Source organism: Marmota monax, unplaced genomic scaffold (assembly GCF_021218885.2).
Source record: "Marmota monax isolate L192 unplaced genomic scaffold, Marmota_monax_Labrador192_F-V1.1 WCK01_AAM20220418_F8-fsc00001, whole genome shotgun sequence".
Taxonomy (NCBI): Eukaryota; Metazoa; Chordata; class Mammalia; order Rodentia; family Sciuridae; genus Marmota; species Marmota monax.
Genome location: NW_026693777.1, coordinates 48,588,462 through 48,607,786, shown reverse-complemented (window position 1 = coordinate 48,607,786; position 19,325 = coordinate 48,588,462). Strand labels below are relative to the sequence as shown.

The following is a 19,325-nucleotide window of genomic DNA, read 5'->3' as shown; positions in this document are numbered from 1 at the left end:
AGAAACATGGCCAAAGTCACAAAGTTCTTGTTCTATGGAAAAGATGCAAACATAGACCTACCTGTCTGATTCTAAAGCCCATGCCACTCACATTCTCCCATTCTGCCACCACTTTATTCTGAATAGTGATACTGACATTGTCACTGCCTGCCATCAACATTCAGTCAAGGTATATCCCCAAGATATATCTCCATCCTGTATTCTTAGATTATTGTTTACCCCCTCCCTCCACTTTTGCTTCAATTATACTATCTAAATTATACAACCACACAACCTCCAACCCTTCCTTTGGTGTATTTTGCTTCATGCCACTGACCACTACCTGTTACCATATACTATATTTATTTCCTTATTTACCATCTTCTTCACTGACATTGTAATCTACATGCACATAAAGATTCTTGCCACTTTGTCCACTGCTGTATCTACAGCATGTACTATGTGGCCTACAGAACACCAAAATATATTTTGGCTATTTCACAACATTTTGATGAAAAAGAGTGAATAAGATGAAATGGATAAATGGAAAAATGCATGAGTTGATGAATGAAATTCTGTCTCAACAGATATAAGACCACAATGACATTCAACAGAAACCTTCAGTATTCTACTGCTTTCTTTTCCAGGATTAGTCACAACTATTTACTAGGGCATAAAACGCACACACCAGAGATCTCCCCTTTATTACGCTATGCCATTTAAAGCCATTTTCCATATCAAGCCATTGTACACAGAGCAGTAAAAACTCCTTCTGCCACTTTGATCATTCTCCATTCCCTACTTAAAACCTTACTGGCCTTGACATTTGTTAGCACACTTCAAATCTAACCTGCTAATGATGGCAGTCCTGGCTCTTTTCTAGTTTTCCCATTTTGTTTTAAAGCCAATACTTCCCATTACCTAGCATATCTCAAATTCTAATTATTATTGTCAGTTTTATATTGAACATAACTATACTGACTTGAATTTGCCTAATGAAACTTCCATTTCTTCCTATCTCATAACTATTCAACTTAAAATCAATTCTTCCAAAAGAGCTGGGTCCTGATAAAATCATTACGAACCATTTGATTTTTATTTCTGCACAGTGCTATGAAAAAGAATATTAAATTGTCCCAGTTCTTGCTTTCTTGGCTCTTAAAATTCAACAAATCGTGATGATGTAAGAAGTTAGTTATAAGGATAAAAACCACTCACAACTAACCAATTCAGAAGCTGATGCCCTCATAAGCTTGGGGATTATGAGCAGAAATAAACCTGACTGACATCCAGCTTAGGTACGTAACAGTGAAATTTCTTAGTCCACATTGTAATGTTTGTTATTTCTTCTACTTTGACTCCTCTTCCACATTTTGTATTAAAATTGCTCTTCTCACTGGATAGCTTCCCACATTCCAAACATTACCTAGGCTTGGAGATTCCAATTTCCTAAGTAGCTCCCCAAACAAAGATATAGCTTTGCTAGTAGCTATAAGTGCTTCTTTGTGTGTGCTTTGAAGGTGTTAGTTTACATTGTGAGAGTTGTAGGGCTGGGGTTGTAGCTCCATGGTAGAGTGCTCACCTTGCATGTGGAAGGCACTGGGTTCAATCCTCAGCACCACATAAAAAATAAAATAAAGGTATTGTGTAAAAAAATAGAATTATAACATATAGAGAGTATATCCTCAATCTATGATCAAGATGTTTACAGACTATAGTTGTTATATCATAGAGTTTAATATAAGCTCTCTAAAAATGTTTATGTATTATATATATATATATATATATATATATATAAAGTATGCATCATAAAAGATAATATGCCCTCCTACAAACAAGGGTTACCTCTACTTGTCTAAACTTTCCAAATCGTTTATAATGTTCAGGGATTGTTTTCATAACTGGAAATCCTATTGTTTAAAAAGAGATGTATTTCCAATTCAGCCTATAGTTGACCATAAAGATAATAGTAACTCTCTCTCCTTCAGACCCCTGAGCAAACTATCATTAGTTTGTAATTTAACTCAATATCTATTTTTTTTTTGCAGGTTAACAAAACTTCAAACATGACCCCTCAAGTCTGCATACATATGCAAATGCCCTATGGCTCCTTCTTCATCACACACCAACCATAAGTCATTAGCATGAAGTCTTTCTTGATTGAGCCTGACCTAGGTCTATAAAGCATTATGCAAAAAACAAAAGGACAACTGGGAGGAAAATTCTGATTAAGCAGCTGGGCTTTGAGGATCCAGTAGCTATATAAAACCATGGTAAAGCAGTCACAGAAAGTGATTCTGGATGATCAGGCAAGAATGGGTGATATCTCTAAGTAGCCAAGTCCATGTTCTTTTATGATGATAACACCTCATAATTATTAAGTACCTAATCTGTGCTAGCCTCCAAATTGGGCTATTATACAGACTGTCTATTATTGCCACACCACAACAAGACCAGGAAGAAAGTACTACTTTTAAGCCATTTTAAAAGTAAGGTTAGGGTTCCAGAGTAATCAGATGACTTGCCCAATGCCACATCTGTAGTAAAAAGCAAGACTGCCTGCCTGGCCCCTTTCTTTACTCTCAACTGGTCCATACTCAGTAATCCTGCCTCTGTCAGGAATTCAGAGGACAGAAACAGGAATGCAAGGAGGGAAACTAATGTGTTATAGCATTTTCTTTTTTTTTTTATAGCTTTTCTTTTTTTTTTAATTTTTTATTGTGGGTTGTTCAAAACATTACAAATTTCTTGACATATCATATTCCACACTTTGATTCAAGTGGGTTATGAACTCCCACCTTCACCCCATACACATATTGCAGAATCACATCAGTTACACATCCATTGATTTACATATTGCCATACTAGTGTCTGTTGTGCTCCGCTGCCTTTCCCATCCTCCACCCTCCCCCCTCCCCACCTCTCCCCTCCCCTCCCCTCCTCTCTCTCTACCCCCTCCACTGTATAACCCTGAGGGTCTCCTTCCATTACCATGCAATTTCCCTTCTCTCTCCCTTTCCCTCCCACCTCTCATCCCTGTTAAATGTTAATCTTCTTCTCCTGCTCTTCGTCCCTACTCTGATCTTAGTTACTCTCCTTATATCAAAGAAGACATTTGGCATTTGTTTTTTAGGGATTGGCTAGCTTCACTTAGCATAATCTGCTCTAATGCCATCCATTTCCCTGTAAATTCTATGATTTTGTCATTTTTTAATGCAGAGTAATACTCCATTGTGTATAAATGCCACATTTTTTTTATCCATTCGTCTATTGAAGGGCATCTAGGTTGGTTCCACAGTCTTGCTATTGTGAACTGTGCTGCTATGAACATCGATGTAGCAGTGTCCCTGTAGCATGCTCTTTTTAGGTCTTTAGGGAATTAAACAACCTGCCTCTACATGCACCAACATAAATTCTTTGGGATAGGGAACCTAATGCAAAGTGTGTAATCAAACCTGGAAGGGTGTAAGTGTGTAAGTGTGTGAACAGACCTGGAAGGTGCTCATGAGTAAGACACACATTTGGCAGGCAGTGTTGTGTTTCACAGATTGATTTTAAAGAGTTCTTTTTTCTTTTCCCAGCATTTGCCCTTTCCTTCCTCCTTTTCTTTCTGCCTCCCTTTGCACACCTCTCGTTCTCTTTTTCTACTCTCCTCTCTGCTGGTTCTATAACATAAATCAAGCCCTGCTGTGGGTTATGTATGCATTATTTCCTCTCAATGTGCTTGGCCTTAGAATATATTTGGAACCAAAATGCAAGGAAATGCAACTAAAGAAAAGGCAGGGGGGAGGGTGGGAGAGAGAGAAAGCATACATCAGCTGTCAGTTGTATTATAGCACCAGGCAAATAAAATCAAGTTTACAGGATGAAAAACTACCTGTAGGGACACTTTGTACTATGTATGTGATGACCACCTACTCAGGCTGTCTGGCTAGGTGGACAGTGGTGTCTTTCCTTCTTTTGATTTCAGTAATTGCCTCTGTGAAATTTAGGGGACGGACCTTCATTTCTACAACCTGACATTCTGTGGTTTTCATTGTACCTACCAGAGTTAAACAGGAATGGATTATTGAATAACGATGGAAAAAAATGCACTCCATCAGAGCCATTTAACATTCAGGAATGTTTTTAAAATATACATTTTGGCCTGCACATTGTTTTATTTAAATCCAGATAATAGTGCCATTTGCATTCTGATCCAGAATCTGTCCCTGCCTTGCCTGGAGATAGATGATCCTTCATTCTTTTGGTGTTTTAATTTCCTCAGTGGTTAAGCAAGAACAATACATACAATCTACCTTTCAGAATTTATGAATGGATTACAGAAAAATCTTTCATAATGCTTTGGCTTAAAAGATTTCTCTCTGAACCATATTTATGTTTTTAATATTCTATTTTCCCCAAATAGTCATCAATAGGATTCACAAAGGAAACATATCCATATAATTGGATTAATTTCCCTAAATCCTTGGATGATCTCAAAATGTTTGGCCTTGACTAATCAATGAATTTGAATTTTTGGCAAGTAGCAATTATTATGTACACATATCAAATATCTGCCCTTTTCTTCATAGTCAGAACAATCTGGTTTAACAAATTGTGAGAATATAAATGTGAATATGCAACCATATTAAAAGTACTCTGATTGTTGGACTAAATTATCCTGATGACATGAGAAATCGAGACATAAAAATCCCACATAGATGCCAAAGCATGAAGTATTCCAATTCTATAATATCCAATGAGAATGAATCCTACTGGAAATTATTTTTAAGAGGAAAGTTAGTAGAAAGACCTGGCTTTATAAATAAGGGAAATAAAACTTCCTTACCAATCAGAGGTTTTGTGCCAAATGCCTGTGGCACCAGGTATTCAAACCTCACCATAACTTCATCTTTATTCCACCATTTTACTACCAAAAAGGTCAGAGGCAAAATCATTTATCCCGATTCAGTGATATGACTATAATTAAATCCCAGATTCAACATTAGAGATGCTAGTTCATATAAGTCACTTTAGTAGCAAAATATCATCAAGTTGGCCCACAAATTCTCCTTTTGAGGAGAAATAATTCATGGTAGAAGTCTTTTACAGGAACGGGATATGATAAGTCCATCTGTATGCTTCTCTTTGGGGATGACAGATCACTGTGTATAATAGAACATCAGACTTATTAAAACCATGTAAAGTGTAACTGAGATCAAAATTTATAATAATTCTGGTATAAAATAGCAGGCCCAGTTTATTGAACATTTCTGATGTGTTAAGCATCTCAAAATGTAATTTCAAAGCTTCACGTAATCTGTACAAGTGAATATTACAACCCCATTTTACAGAAGAAGTAGATGAAGTTTAAGTAAATAACAAAACTAACAATGATAGAAAATACTTCTATAGAATTTACAATGGGTTGGGTATTAAGACCCTGATCACACATTACTTATGAATTATATGTATTAATTAATCTTCAAACAACTCTATGAGGCAAGTAATACTGTCATACCCATTTACCATAGGAAACTGATACCCAGAGAGGTGAAATAACTCCAGGGCTCTATAAGGTCCAGAAAATAGATTGAGATTTCAAACCTAAGCAGTCCAGCCCTAACCCTAGGTTCTTAAGCACTGCTCTTGATGTTCAGAATCATACAGACAGCAAGCGGACACAGAAGGATCTGAGCCTTGGGCTTGGACTCCAAAGGCAGCATTCTTTCTAGTCTGTTTTTCAACTGTGGATGCTCTTTAAAATAAAACAGGGGGCAATTGGGAGGTAGGTTTTCTATTAAAGATGTGACCATTTTATCATATGAACAAACCAAAGTTTTCAGTTGAGTTGCCAATTTATTTCTAAGTGCTAGTGAATCCCAGAGGAGGAGAAGAATAATATCTTTCTTGTTGCTTGAAATGAAAATTATCATCTTCATTCATCAGTTACCTTGTCCTTAGGCTCTGAGGCAAGGTCTGGGCCAAGTGCCACTGGCCCCAGTCTAAGCTGACAGCAAACCAGAACCAGAAAACCCACATGGCTTCTGCAGAAATGCTTTTATGCGCTAAGATGGAGGTTTTCATCCATACCTCCCTTAACTTTTCACCTTGGAAAACATGTGTTGAATTTCAATGATGGGAAAAACACTACCATAGACACTTTGGGGAACAGAGATTCCTTGTCCTCAAGGAAAGCAAAGGCTATTGGGGGAAATATAAATATTGGCAGCTAAGTATAACTCATATTAGAGTGCCAAGGAGCCCTTTGGCTCTGTATCCAAGCTCAAGTTTCTGCTATGTGTGAGAAAATTAGAACAGGCTCAGGTATACTCTGGGGGTCAAATCAAGGCACATAAAGGTGAGATATGGGATCTTGCAATGTGCTTCACTCTCATATATGAGTCTGGGCAACCCTGTGTGCTTTTAATGTACACTGGAGAATTAGGTAGATCATTATTATTGTTGTTGCTATTTTATTCTCCAACTATGAGTTTACAGCATCTTCTCTTCAGTGGTTTGTGTCTCTGAGAGCAAAATAAACTCAACATTTTCTTCCTGAATCCTCTCATGAATATTAATGTTGCCTTTATTTATTTTTCGGCAAAATATGACAAAAATAAAAATGCACTACAGCAAAAAAGAACACGAATACACCAAAAATATCTAGCTACTGTCAGAATTCTTGTGTCATCATCATTATCAATAAGTGCACACTTGACAAGCATGCTCCACATGCTACATTGTCCCACAATTCCTTATAACCACTGACCTTTCTTAAAGGGTATGGTTGGTTCTTTGGTTGCTACTTGTAGAACCCCATTCATTTTAAAGTTGGACTGTTTGGGCATGGTTTAACTGGAAAAATGGAGCTCAGTAAAAATGGGACAAGAAGATCAATCTTCCAGAATCATATTCTAATGGCCCAGAATCTTCACTCAAAGAGCTTTGCAGTAAGATATTCAAATATATGAAGCAGAATTTAAATGGTCCTGACTTAAAGGGGGTGCAAACAGAGTCCCACCTGTACCCACATATCCAAGAGCAGCCTGGAGGAAACCCAGAGACCTTGAAGTTTTGTACATTACACGTGCAAAGTCACTGATTCAATCCATTTTATATATAATGGCTCCTAATAAATACAGTAGCTAAGGCCACAGAGTCAGAGGCAGTGTTTTAGAAGGCTTTTTCTCTGCTATGGCCAAAAGACTTGACAAGAACAATTAGAGGAGGAAAACTTTATTTTGGAGCTCATGGTTTCAGAGGTGTCAATCCACAGAAGTCTGGCTTCTTGGGGCTCAAGGTGAGGCAGACTGTCATAGTAGAAGAATATGGCAGAGGAAAGGGACTCAGAACATTACATCCAGAAGGAGAGAGAGAGAGAGAGAGAGAGAGAGAGAGAGAGAGAGAGAGAGTCCATTTGTCAGAGACAAAATATATACCCCAAAGGCGTGCCCCCAGGGACCTGCCTCCTCCAGTCACACCTACCTACAGTTTGCACCAAGTTAATAATTATCAGAGGGTCAATGCACTGAATAGGTTCAACTTTTTACAATCCAATAATTTCATCTCTAAACTTTTATATTTTCTCCACAGGAACTTTTGGCGAACACGTAATATACAAACCATAACAGGCAGAGCTGGAACTAATATGACTTCAACCTTAGTTCAATGACCTTTTAATGCTACTCCCTACTTCCTATGTAACAGAATTTAGGAAAGAACAAATGGGACAATTTATAAGAAATATTTATTATGGTAGACTGTTCTTCAATCACCGTAAGACAGAACTCCTCTGAGGACTGTAAGTGGAAAAACTGTTGCGTATTGGACCGATGAAGTGGACAGCCTGAGCATGTTGACTCTGTATTCTCATACCTGGAATACAATACATGAAACTACTGGTATGAAATCCCTAGAGCTGAGGCAGATCACGTGAGTTTGTCCACATTTAGAACATTGAGATTCTAGAAAATTCATTCAGACTCTTCTCTACTTCAAACTTATTACTAAGAGAAATGCTAAATTTTAGGCAGTGCCAAAAGAACACTAATAAAATTCTGCTCCAGGACACAAAAAATTATGACAGCGAGGGGTAGTTTATTTTATTCATATCTATCATTTGAGTCAACAGAGAGGGCTTATGTTATCCAGAAGAGCAGATCAAATGTCATTGTCCCTTGCTTCAACTTGGGGTTGAACAAATCCCTTTCAGTGACTGTATGATAAATTGAGCTTTACAGAGTATTAGGAGCTACACAATGTATCAGTGACATAACTGTGATCAAAACTATTAGCTCAAGTTGTTTCATAATCTGTATTCTTTCCCTTTGTAAAGGAGCTGTCTGCTTATATTCAAAATAAACAAAGAATTCCTCCGCATTTTTCTATTCCCTTTTATAGAAAGGAACTGACCCTTAGTGTTACCACACCTATAACATCAACTTCTCCATATAAAACGCACTTGACAAATTATGCTTCTTGATAACCTTTAGGATTTATCTGAAGGCAGGCAGAATTATTTTTTTCAAAAACAAAAAATTTCCCTTTAGAAAATAACTTCTTTATGTGATATGGTAGAGACAGAAACTCATAATATGAGCATCGCCACAATTTTTAAAGCGTTGTATAAATGTATGATTTGTTTCTTATTGGCTTTATCATTCATAACAGTTGCATATAATGTGGTACTTAGAATACCGTTATACTCAACTTTGGGAAAAAAATATGGAGGGACAGAGCTACAGAGAACCCTACATGAATCCTGTGTCTTCTAACAGGACTGAACACAAATAGTGGGTGTGATGCATTTCTCACACTGTACAGGAAGGTGCACACCTTGTCCTATTTAAAGACTCAATTTTTATATGTTATGGAAAATGGCAGATTAAGAAACTCCAGAAACATGCACCTGCATGAAAGCAATAAAAACATCTAGCAAAACTATTAGAATTAGAATCTACCTTTTCAGAACTCTGGAATCTAACCAGAAGTTTGCAGTAAGTAATTCAGATAATACTTAGTTTAAACAGAAAGAAAGAAAGAGAGGAAGGAAGAGAGAGTGGGAAGGAGGGAGGGAAAGGAAACAAGCAGACAAAAGACTGGTTAATTCTCTGTATGAACTCCAAATCTGCTTCTTAATTTACCCCAGTCCCACCCACTGCTATGCATAATCACAACAGCCTTGGAAACAATGGCCCTCATTATAGAAGCCATACTTGAGGGAGCAGAATGGAACACACTAGCCAAGAAGTCCTATTTGATCTGTATCATGGTTCCCTAGAAAGGCTGCTCAGAACCAGTCTTTATCTCACATGAGTGGGAACTCACGTAGCACTAAAGCTGTCACCTCCCAGGACACTGTCAAAAACATTTATAAGCAAATGTTGTAGTCTCTACCTCAAACTTCCTCCTGTCATGAAGCTTATAAGTCAGGCAGAGGTGATTTCTTTGAGCCTTCTTAGGTAATTCCTTAGCTTGTGCAGAGTTATAGGCTTATGCTTGACCTTAGAGATCCTCAGAAATACATCAGAGGTTTCACCTAATTCCCAAAGCACCCCACTGTACACCTTTCCTCTGAATATTCTGGTGATCACACTGTTTGCCCAACTATTATCTATTTTCTTAGGCAGTAGAGACTAAAACAGGCCTAGCAATTCTCCCCTTAAAATCAAAAGCCCCTCTTATCATGCCTAATCAACACTGAAACTCCTTGCTAATGAAATAAGGCAAGAAAAGGAAATAAAAGATGTCCAAATTGGAAAGGAAATAGTAAAACTAACAGTCTTAGCAGATGGTTTTATCGCATATTAGAAACCTTTGAAGACTCCAAAAGTGGCTAGAATTAATGAATGAATTCAATAAAATTTAAGGATACAATATCAAAATATAAAAATCAGTTGCACTTCTATATTTTAACAATAAATTATCTGAAAAGGAATTAGAAGAAAAATCCCACTTAGGATAATAATGAAAAGAATGTAATAGGAAAAAGCTTAACTAATGAGGTGAAAAATTTATATACTGAAAACTACAAAACATTGTGAAAGAAATTAAAGATGATCTGAAAAAATGGAAAGACCTCCCATTTTCATAATACAGTTCTGGAATAATTGGATATCTACATACAAAAGTATGAATCTGGACCTCCCACTTGAAACCTAATACAAAACTCCCCAAATGGGTTAAACATCTAAATATAAAAGCTAAAAGCATAAAATTCTTAAAAAGAAACACAGTTATAAATTGTTATGACTTCAGATTGGGCGATGGTTTCAAAAAAAATGACAGCAAAAGAATAAGCAACAAACAAAAACATAAGAAAGTTTGACTTCATTATTATGAGTTAGTATGTGTGAGTCCACCAACACATTAAATGAAATTGAAACCAACACACACAATGGATGAAAATATCTTCACATTCTATATCTGATAAGGATATAGTAACCAGAACATATAAAGAACTTCTATAGCTCAATAATGAATACACTAAAAACCCAAAATGTGTGAAGAATTTGAAGAGTCACTTCACCAAACAAGATATACAAATAGAAAATAAGCACATGAAAAGATGCTCAAGATCAAGATTCATTAGAGAAAAGCAAATGAATACCATAATGAGACACCACTTTGCACCCATTAGGTCATCTATAACAAAGCACATATAAAACCCCATAAAATAACAAGTGAAAAAGATGATGTGTATAAATTAGAATCCTTCCTTGCTGATGAGACTGTTGCAAGCTTGGAAAACAGTCTGACAGTTTCTCAAAAATTTCAACATGGAGTTCCATGTAACCCAAGCCAATTCCATCCTGGGTATATAATCAAGTGACTTGTCCACACAAAACCCCACCACAAATGTTTACAGCAGTACTATCATTAGAGCCAAGTGGTAAAAGCAATTTCAATGTTCATTAATTGATGAATAGATAAGAAAAATAAATTTGTCTATTCTTTCAATAGAATATCATTCAGCCATATACACGTATATACTACAATATTGTTAAACCTCAAAATACAATGTTAAATGAAATAGTTGGGCACAAAAGGCCACAAACTGTATGATTACACTTAAATAAGATTTCAAAAAGAAGCAAATCTATAGACAATAAGTGGATCTATGGTTTCCAGGGGTAAAAGGGATAAGAAAATTGAAATTGACTTCTTGCAGGTGTGGGGTTTCTTCTCAGGGTGCTAGAAATATTCTGGTATCAGATAGTGGAATTTTCTGCACAGTATTGTGAACATACTAAAAACCACAAAATTCTGTATTTTGAAATGATAAAGTGGTTAAAATGGTGAATTTTATGTGTATTTTTGTCCAATCATTTTTTTAAAAAGGATCAATTGCCAAACAAAGGTTCTCATTTTGGTCTGGTCTATGGACAACTATCAAATAGTTTTTTAGAAACAACAAAATCAGGAAAAGAATTAGGCAATATTTCTTGTTCTAATTAATATCTTCTGAAGAGATAAAATGCTAAGGCATAGTTTTATATAATAATAAATAAAATAATTATCCTATTGAGAAACAAAGGTAATTATAAATTAGATCTATAGAATCACAGTAAATGCCCAATTTTCAATATATAAGAGGAAAATTTCATCTACTTGCATGCCTGTATGAATTTAAAAGCACCCTAAGTGGAAAGAGTGGAAGTAGCAGTGATGAAAAATAGGTCTGATGGTGAGAGATAGGGGTTTAATTTCATTTTGTTGCATATGGATTTCCAGTTTTCCCAGCACCATTTGTTGAAGAGGCTATAATACAAAATTCCCCAAATGGATTAAACACCTAAACATAAAAGCCAAAAGCATAAATGATTTTGGCACCTTTGTCTCATATAAGATAATTGTAACTTTGTGGGTTTGTTTCTGTATCCTCTATATATCATTGGACTACCAGTCTGTTTTGGTGCCAATGCCATGCTGCTTTGGTTATTATTGCTCTGTAGTATAGTTTAAGGTCTGGTAGAGTGATGCCATCTGCTTCACTCTTCCTGCTAAAGATTGCTTTAGCTATTCTGGGTCTCTTATTTTTCCAGATGAATTTCATGACTACTTTTTCTATTTCTATGAGAAATAGGATTGGGATTTTGATCAGAATTGCACTAACTCTGTATAGTGCTTTTGGTAGTATGGTCATTTTGATAATATTAATTCTGCCTATCCAAGAGCAAGGTAGATCTTTCCATCTTCTAAGGTCTTTTTTGACTTCTTTCTTTAGAATTCAGTAATTTTCATTATATAGATCTTTCACCTCTTTTGTTAAGTTGATTATGAAGTATTTTATTTCTTTTTTGAGTCTATTGTAAATGAGGTAGTTTTCCTTGTTTCCCTTTATGAAGATTTGTCCCTGATATATAGAAATGCACTTGAACTTATGGGTGTTAATTTTTATATCCTGCTACATTCAAAGACCTAGGAATAAAATCAGAGCCCCTGTGTCTAATAGAAAAAAAAAAGTAGGCTCTAATCTTCATCATGTGGGTTTAGGCCCTAACTGCCTTAATAAGTCTCTTACAGTGCAAGAGTTAAAATCAAGAATCAATAAATGGGATGGATTCAAACTAAAAAGTTTCTTCTTAGCAAAAGAAACAATGGAGGTTAATAGAGAGCCTACATCTTGGGAGCAAATCTTGACCCCTCACACATCAGATAGAGCACTAATATCTAGAGTATATAAAAAAGTCAAAAGCTAAGCACCAAAAAAACAAATAACCCAAACAATAAATGGGCCAAGGATCTGAAAAGATACTTCTCAGAAGATGATATACAATCAATAAATAAATATATAAAATTGTTCATCACTGCTAGCAATTAGAGAAATTAAAATCAAAACTACTCTAAGATTTCATCTCACTCAAGTCAGAATGGCAGCTATTATGAAGACAAACAACAATAAGTGCTGGCGAGGATGTGGAGAAAAAGGTTCACTCACACATTTCTGGTGTGACTGCAAATTGGTGCAGCCAATCTGGAAATCAGTATGGAGATTTCTTGGAAAATTGGGAATGGAACTACCATTTGGCCCAGGTATCCCTCTCCTCAGTCTATACCCAAAGGACTTAAAAACAGCATACTACAGGGACACAGACACATCAATGTTTATAGCAGCACAATTCACAATAGCTAAACTGTGGAACCAACCTAGATGCCCTTCAGTAGATAAATGGATAAAAAGTGGCATATATACACAATGGAATATTACTCAGCAATAAAAGAGAATAAAACCATGCATTTGCAGGTAAATGGATGGAGTTAGAGAAGAGAATGCTAAGTGATGTTAGTCAATCCCCAAAAGTCAAATGCTGAAAGTTTTCTCTGATATAAGGATGCTGACTCATAGTGGCAGAGGGAGGGGGAGCATGGCAGGAATAGATGAATTCTCGATAGGGAAGAGGGGTGGGAGCAGAAGGGAGGGGGCATGGGGTTAGAAATGATGGTGGAATGTGATGACCATTATTATCCGAAGTACATGTATGAAGACATGAATTGATGTGAATATACTTTGTATACAACCAGAGATATGAAAAATTGCGCTCTATATATGTAATAAGAATTGTAATGCATTCCGCTGTCATATATAAATAAAAAAAAAGATGAAAAACGGGTTTTAGTGAGGACAGTGCACAGCATTGTGTGCCCATCATTTTCTGGGTACTCACCTGCTGAAACAGCCACAGTGGAGACCCAACAGAAGAGCGGTACAGAAGAGAACAGTTAGGAGCAAGAGAACCCGGGAGGAGGAGTGAGGAGCTGGTCAAACGTAGGTTATTTATTGAGTTCAGAGGTTTCAGCATCCGTTGAGAAGATTCGAATTCAGGGTTATTTATGAGAGTGAAAGGTGGAGATGGGAGAACTGCATAACTGAAGGATTTCAATAGCAAAACTAGGAATTCCAGACAAATAAAACAGAAGTAAAAGGGAACGAAGAGAAAAGAGTAGAAGCAAGGAAACAAGGAAGACAGGGAGAAGAGAGGAGAGGAAGCGGAATGACTAAACTTTTCCTTTCACATACCTACCTGGTGAAAGTGGAGAAATGAGGTCTTGGCTTGATGGGAAGAAGACTACAGAGGAGGAGAGAAAAAGTAAAAACAGAGAACAGGACTGTTAAAATCTGACTAGTGACATATTTATTTTCAAATACATTTCATGGCATAATAACTACCCATGCCTCAATTATCTGTATTTTATAGAGAGAAACACAAGAAACCATTGGTTCTCTTAGAAGTTCTTTAAGAGGGCATCAGAACCAATTAGAGGGCTTGTAAAGACCTGGAGGGTTGGCCCCACTCACTCCTATCATTTTATCATTTTTTAAACAGCAGACTTGGGTGGGACTTATGAAGCTCCCAGGTGTGGCTGATGATTGTGCATCTAGGGAACAACTGCACTTTAAGAAGAACTGACTTAGAAAAGCCGAGTGCAAAGGAAGAACTTTTGGTGGCCTGTAACTCTAATATCTACAGGGAAAAAGGATGAGAACAGAGACACCAGAGTATGAGCCAGTTACTTAGAGAGCTCCTGCCAACTATGCTAGGTACCAGAGATCAGACAGAGGAGGGCAGCACAGGCATCCTGACCCTCCACAGAGCTGACAATCAAGGAAGCTTTATCATTATATGTTGAATGTTTGGGGTGTTTTTCCAGTTTGAATTTTATATGCTAACTCTTCTTGTATGTAATCATGGAAATCCAGGAGTAGTAAAACGTATGTATATCCATTGAAGGGCACCTAGGTTGGTCCCTAGTTTAGCTATTGTGAATTGAGCTGCTATAAACATTGATGTGGCTGTGTCACTGAAATATGATGATTTTAAGCCCTTTGGGTATAAACCGAGAAGTGGGATAGCTGGGTCAAATGATGGTTCCATTGCAAGTTTTCCAAGGAATCTCCAAACTGCTTTCCATAATGGTTGCACCAATTTGCATTCATACTAGCAATGTATGAGTGTACCTTTTCCCCGACATCCTAGACCACATGTATTGTTGTTTGTATTCTTGATAATTGCCATTCTGGAGTGAGATTCCCTTTAACAGATGAATGGATTTTTTAAAATGTGATATATATATATATATATATATATATATATATATATTATAAATATACACATACATATATATTTATATACATATACACATAATATATTATATGTATATATCATATACATATATGATGGAATATTACTTACCCTTAAAGAAGAATGAAAATATGGCCTTTGCTAGTAAATGGATATAGCTGGAGAATATCATGCTAAGCAAAATAAGACAATCCCCCAAAAGCAAAAGCCAAATGTTTTCTCTGATATGTGCATGCTAATTCAAAATGGGGGATTAGGGAAGAATAGAGTTACTTTAGATTAGGTAGAGGGGAGTGAAGGGAAGGGAGGAGGCATGAGGATAGGAAGAATGAAACAGACACCAGTACCCTATGTGTATATATAACTATACAACCTGTGTGATTCTACATCATGTACCAGAAGAATGAGAAATTATACTCCATTATATATGATGTATCAAAGTGCATTTTACTGTCATGCATAACTAATTAAAACAAATTTAAAAATTTTAAAATGTATGTATATCCAAGGTACATGACTTTGTGTAAATCAGATTCTATTGAAAAAAAACTTCTGTTACAATAAATTCTCTCAGTTGAGAGTATGAGAATTACATAGATAACAGATGGGGCGGATAAATGTCAAGGGTTAAAATATAAAGTTTAGTTGACTCTTTAATCCCCAAATATTCTTCTTTCAAAAAAATGATTTCTTTAAGAGAAGTCTGAAGTAAAAAATACACCCAAACTAGAGTGCCAGATTATTAAATGTAAACACAGTACATTTAGTTAAAAAATGAATTTCAGATAATAAACAATGATTTTTAACAAGAAAATTTTATACAGTATTTGAGACAGATAAGTTTGTCTCAATTTTTCATTATTTATTTTAAATTCAAATTTAACTGGACAGCCTATATTTTATCTGGTAATCATAATCTAAGTGGATTTTGATCAAACATTCATTCAATAAATGTTGTCAGTTTTATGAAGATGACAAAAACAGAGTATGCTGTATCCTCTACATAACACATTAAAAAACAGAAGGATGGTCAAGCTGCAAAACTTTTAGGGGTGAAGTGGCAGGGAAAACAATAGCCAAGGAAGAAGAGCTCCATCACTGAGCCAATATGACTTCAGCTGGTCCCAAAGGTGAAGTAGAATTTGATTAGCCACATTCTCACCAACATTTATTGTTACTTGTATTCTTGAAAATTGCCATTCTGACTGGAATGAGATGGAATCTCAGTGTAGTTTTAATTTGAATTTTTCTAGTTGCTAGAGATGTTGAACATTTTTTCATATATTTTTTTGACCATTAATATTTCTTCTTCTGTGAAGTGCCTGTTCAGTTCCTTTGCCCATTTATTGACTGGGTTATTTGTAATTTTGGTATTGCTGGTGCAACCACTCTGGAAAGACTTAGTATGAAGATTCCTTAGAAAACTTGGAATGGTCCCACCATTTGACCCAGTTATCCCACTTCTCAGTTTATATTCAAAGGACTTAAAATCGGCATTCTACAGTGATACAGCCACATCAATGTTTATAGCAGCTGAATTCACAATTGCCAAGCTTTGGAACCAACCTAGGTGCTCTTCAACAGATGAATGAATAAAGAAAATGTGGTATATATACACAGTGGAATCTTACTCACCTATAAAGAAGAATGAAATTATGGCATTTGCCAGTAAATGGATGGAACTGGAGAACATCATGCTAAGTGAAATAAGCAAGTCCCCAAAAACCAAAGGTCAAATGTTCTCTCATATGTGGATGCTAACCCAGAACAAGGGAGGGGATGTACAGAAGTTCATTGAATTAGATAAAAGGGATTGAAGGGAAGGGAGAAGGGAGGATAATAGGAAAGATAGTAAAATGAATTAGACATAACTTTCCTATGCTCATATATGAATACACAACCACTGTAACTCTATATCATGTTCAACCACAGAATGGGATCAAAACTGTAATGTGTTACACCCCATGTATATATAATATGTCAAAATACACCCTATGGTCATATATATCTAAAAAACAACAAATAAAAAAGAATTTGAGCAGTCAAAAGCTAGTACTGAGGACATGCAGAAGAGGTGAACAGAATGGATACGAAATGTAGGGTCTGGACCATGGATGGCAAGCAAATGGGAGGGGAAGGAGAACAGGTGCCAGGGGCTGAGCCAAGTCCTACACAAGGGGCACCCTCCCATAAACTGTGCAGCACAAGCCTTCTTGAAGCACAACTGCTGACCCTCATTAATATTCAATATATATTCATGACCATAAACTGTAGAGCTATTCTGTTTTTTCAGCATCATGAGGACTTCATGGAAAGACCCCAAAGTGCAGCAAACCACAGGATACCTAGATACTGAATCCTTGCGACAGAGAAACAGCAACTGATGCTTGGGGTGTTATTAATTATAAAGTGAATAGATCTTTGGTTACAATGCCAAGAAAAAGGTACCTGGGAATGTATGCCTACACAGCAAGAAAGAGGCACAGCTGGAAGAAGTCAACTCAATCTCTAATTAAAAATGAAAGTTCTGTACCTTGTATACCCACTGCCATAGCATCAAGCCTCATTTTGGAGTCAGCTGACTTGGATCCTCATCTCTCGACCATGCTTTTGAGTGAGACAGTGTCTGGGCTTCAGTTTCCCTGCTGCAAAATAACAGTCTGGGATTATATGATCTCTCAGGGCTCTTTCAACTTAACATTCAGTGATTAATTGAATAAATCGCCCATTCATTAAATACTTACTGAGAGCCTGCCATATGCAAGGCAATTTTCTAGCAGCTATGATGGATATAAAGAGAGTTATTTATTCATCACTAGGTAAAATCATGAAGCAAGTGGTTTTCCCTTTTCCCCTATCGAGGGACCCACAGGGCACTCCATAGAGGTCTGGCCTCTGAGTGAACTCAGACTGGTAGGATTATTATAACCAATCTCCTGCCTCTCTTATCTCTGTTTTACTTCCTTCCCTAAGTCCACTCAAGGAAACTCCACCTGTCTGCTTTTCATTCCCTAGGGGGTCCTGGTCTCAGCCTTTGAGGATAAGAATTAATTCATCTAATAAACTTGGATGCATCAAAAACCCAAATAAAGATAGAAAGGGCTACATTTGAGGAACACGTACAGTCATAATGGGACTTCAATTTCATTTTCCTTTCTACATGTTAGTAACTTCAATTCAGTATTTTTTTATTGATTTTATTATTTTTTTTAAATACATGACAACAGTGGAATGAATTAAGATCCTTATTACACATACAGAGCACAATTTTTCAGATTTGACAAAGCAAAAAAGAAAGAAAATATACATTTACTAAAGCTTCCTGATACTGGGACAGAGATGAGTGCCATCATGTGTCATGTTATTTGATCTGTACAACCATCTTGTGACAACAATTTATTATCTTCACAGATGAGTCTGAGTCAAGAAATAGGCAGCAAGCTTGCCTTAGGTCAAGAGCACCAGGGCCAGCTTTGTCTTAACACAAAACCAGTGCTCTTTCTAGCAAGCTGGCTGACCCATGGGGATTATTCCAGGTTGCCAGCGTATTTCAAGTACACATGTGGTGCATCAACGAATAATGTTGAAATGAAAAAGAGGTTTTGAAATATAATGTAAACTCAAGTTATTTTGAAAAATGTCTGTTTCAGTGACTTCATTCCAACATGCATTTTGTTGTTGTTACTTAAACTAGGAGCCTTAAAGCCCAAGTGCAAGGGATTGCACACACTTTCTTACAGGAATATTTGTTCACACAATGGCATGCCATTCAAACTGCACCAAAAAAAAAAAAAAAAAAAAAAGGCTGCAGAATACTGAATGTGGAGGTTCTTTGGGGGAAGGTAAATCTCATTACAGTCCTAATTGTACCTTGTTTGCACATATCTACCCTTCACACATATGTACACTACTGGCTCCACATCACAGGAGAGTATATGAGTGTGTAAGAAACAGACAGGGACAGTGACACAGGAACAGACAGAAGTGGGGTAGAGGAAAAATAAGAAGAAGAAGAAGAGGGGTGAGGGCAAGAACCCAAAACAGAGAAACCCAGAAATAGCTCTCCAATACCCATAAGGAGTTAATTTGGACTACCTTACTTTTAAAACATTTAACTAGGCATTTAACCATTTAGACAATAAAAGTAGATGCTTTCTTAAATTGCATTATTATATGTGTAGCTGTCTCATTTTTATGACTCTGGGTCATTGTGATAATCATATACCATTTTGTACAATACAATGATGTCCTTGGGGACAGTGATGTACTGAAGGATAA

The 19,325-nt window shown here is 36.5% G+C and overlaps 1 protein-coding gene across 4 annotated transcripts in view; it reads right to left on the bottom strand.

Moving 5' to 3' along the window:
• Positions 1 to 19,325, bottom strand: part of Sema6d (semaphorin 6D) — a 595,175-nt gene that overhangs the window by 526,756 nt on the left and 49,094 nt on the right. For 2 of the 4 annotated variants that reach the window (XM_058584774.1, XM_058584776.1), the window contains exon 2: positions 17,581 to 17,692. The exons of the other annotated variants lie outside the window; for them this stretch is intronic. The gene's annotated coding sequence lies outside the window, so the exon portion shown is untranslated. The remainder of the gene's footprint in view (positions 1 to 17,580; positions 17,693 to 19,325) is intronic. 4 annotated transcript variants of the gene reach the window in all.